The sequence below is a fragment of the Sorex fumeus genome, unplaced genomic scaffold (genome assembly GCF_029834395.1).
Source record: "Sorex fumeus unplaced genomic scaffold, SorFum_2.1 ptg000038l, whole genome shotgun sequence".
Taxonomy (NCBI): domain Eukaryota; kingdom Metazoa; phylum Chordata; class Mammalia; order Eulipotyphla; family Soricidae; genus Sorex; species Sorex fumeus.
In genome coordinates this window covers 597519-600724 of record NW_026606095.1, presented here as the reverse complement: position 1 = coordinate 600724, position 3206 = coordinate 597519, and the positions used below count along the sequence as shown (strand labels likewise).

The window sequence follows — 3206 nt, the reverse complement described above, 5'->3', positions numbered from 1 at the left end:
GATCTCATTCATTAAAGAGAAAATAATTTTATATCAATGAGGGGAACTATACCTCAAAGTGTGGGTAATATCTTCTTTAACTATACATGAAGAAAGACACATTTATAATATTTCAGAGTTAAATTTTAAATGATAAATGACCATATAATTGGAATTTATTTTTAAAAGCTGTATGCATTGGAATAAGGAAAGAAAATGAATACTGCCCTGTATAAGAAAAAGTAAAACTGTGATTAACTCAAAATAGATTTTAGACTGGAATAAGAGAACTGAAATCATAAAACTCCTGTTAGAAAATATAAAGATAAGTTCTTGAGTTTGGTCTTAGCAATATTTTTTTTATTTGACATGAATAGCAAAGGGAGAAAAAGCAAAAAGAAACAAGTAGGACAATATTAAACTAAAAAGGATGCCAGAAAAAAACTATCAACAAATGAGTCTACGTCCTATGGGATATGAATAAATATTTTCAAATCACATATGCAATAAAAGATGAATGCTGAAACATCACAGGATTTCATAAAATTCAATAGTCAGAATATCAAAAATTCCAATTAAAGTTAACAAGCTATTATAAATACGGCATTCAAATGCACACAGATACTGAAAATGGTGCTCACATATAAGGAAACACAAATCAAAAACACAATTAGATATCATCTCATATCAACCATTAGAATGGCTATTATCAAAAGTAAAGAGGCAAAAAATGCCAGAGAGAAGGTAAAGAAAACTCATATGAATATATGCAGAGGAACCAAAAACACACAACAGAAACACCATCTGCTGTCCTATGTTCATTGCGGCACTATTCACAATAGCCAGAATCTGGAAACAACCCGAGTGCCTGAGAACAAACGAATGGATAAAGAAACTCTAGTGCATCTGCACAGTGGAATACTATGCAGCTGTTAGGAAGAATGAAGTCATAATATTCGCTTATAAATGAATAGAAATGGAGAGTGCCATGCTGAGTGAAATGAGTCAGAAGAAGGGGTACAGGTATAGAATGACTGCATTAATTTGTGGGATATAATAATATATATATCAGAAAAATAAGAGGAATAGGAAGAGGGCTAGCTATTGTAGATAAGTGAGGAATAGGGAGGGGGGTCAGATATACTAGATAAGTGAGGAGTAAGGAGAGGGCCATATATTATACATAAGTGAGGAGTAAGGAGGTTGACTGACCTCAATGGTTCACCACCTCATTGTGGCGAGGGGTTGGCGACGGTGCCAACCAGTGAAGAGCAAACCAACAGGTGCTGCCCACAGATGCAAGCAGGTGTAAGGCTGGACTCCATGCATCAAATGTGGGTGGCAAGTACTTTCTGTATGTGAGCAGCACGTCCATGCATGAGGTGTGTGGGGTGTTTGTCAGTGTGCAGATCATTACAACATGCCACCCACACAGCAGAACCTGGCAAGTTACCCGTGGCATATTCAATATGCCAAAATAGTAACAAAAATGGGCCTCATTCCCCTGACCCTGGATGAGCCCCAAATATGGCAGCATTGAGGAAGAACTAGGAGAGGCTGTTAAAAATCTCAAGGCTGAACTAGGCTGCCAAAACGAAGAAGACTAAAATGACTGTCTGCACTTTTAACACGCATATGCTGTCATCGAAAGCATCCATCGAGGAACTGATGGTGCAAGTGCAGATCAAGTACAACGTCATTGAATTGATGAAGAGAAGAAAGCATCAATCATATCATGCCATTTTCGACACTGGAGAAGAACTGTATCTCGGAATGTGCGACAGCAGAGGCATCAACGGTGTCAGTGTCCTGTCAACACGAACTTGGCCATGAGCATTGATTCATTTGAATGCCTTACAACCCGAATCGGATACTCTTTACATTTGAATAGATGTGGCTCATTACCAGCAGTCTCTTATCTTCATCATCTATGCATAAACATCCAACTACAACAAAGAAGAAATTGAGAAGTACTGCAAGGAGCTGGAGAAGTTCTATAAAGAAGACCACACCTTCTACAAGGTCTTATTGGTGATTTTAATGCCAAGATAGGACTGAGAAGGTCACCCGAAGAACTCCACATTGGGACACATGGATTAGAATGGAATGAACAGGGTGAGAGACTGTCTGAGTTCATCGTGTTGGCCAATAACATCCATGGTAACTCAACAGTTCCAGAAGGCCAAATCTAAACGTTGGACATGGGAGTCACCCGGTGGACAGTTCCACAATGAAATTGACCACATCATATTCAATTGATGGTTTTGCCTGACGAGGTCGCTGTTGTCCCAAAATTCCAAACGAGATCAGACCACTGCCTTTGTGCGAAATTCTACTTCACTGAGTGGGGAGAAAGGGTTGCAAAGTTTAAGAAGACAACTCCCAGAACAACCACCCACTGGGAGCTCTTTAGCACTATTGTGGCAATATGGGAAGATGCTATCATTGACAACATTGACGAGGAATACAGGAATATGATTGACCGGTTCAGCACCTCCATGATTGTGCGAGAAATGTCAAAAGTGAGAAAATCACAAAAAGACACCAGTCTTCAGAAACTCTCGAGCTCATTCGCTGACATGATTTGGCATGAGCCTCAGGCAATCACTAGCTAACATCCAGCTTGCAAAGCTGTGCAGAGAAGCAATAAAGAAGACCTCAAAGAAAGAAGAGCAGCAGTGCTGGTGATGCAGCAGAAGCCTGGAAAAGTATTTGCAACACCCACTGGTCCTTCATTTTAGTTCTTTGTTTTGGCAGCTTAGTTTGGTCCTGAGATTTTAGCAGCCTCTCCTTGTTCGTCCTTCTAACATTGCCGTATGGGCAGCTTTTCTGGGGTCAGGGAAATGACCATTTTTTACTCTTTTTGGCATATCAAATATGCCTTGTGTAGTTTGCCAGGCTCCACTGTGCAGGTGGCATGTAGTAATGATCTGTGTTGGTTCACTCTTTGCCGGTTGGCACCGTTGCCACCCTCTTGCCATGATGAGGTGGTGAACCATCAAGGTTGGTGGAACTTCCTATTCCTCACTTATCTACAGTAGCTAGACCCTGCCCTACTCCTCCCTTGTCTACAGAAGCTGGCCCCCACCCTACTCCTCCGTTATCTACAGGTATGGCTAAGGATCATTGTCACTGTCACTGTCCTCCTGTTGTTCATCAATTTGCTCGAGCAGACACCGTAACGTCTCCATTGTGACACTTGTTACTGTGTTTGGCACATCAAATAC

The 3206-nt window shown here is 40.8% G+C and overlaps 1 pseudogene; it reads left to right on the top strand.

Annotated features, from left to right (window-relative positions):
• The first annotated feature begins 1587 nt into the window (after positions 1-1587).
• LOC130027988 (craniofacial development protein 2-like) lies at positions 1588-2594 on the top strand (annotated as a pseudogene).
• The last annotated feature ends 612 nt before the right edge of the window (positions 2595-3206 follow it).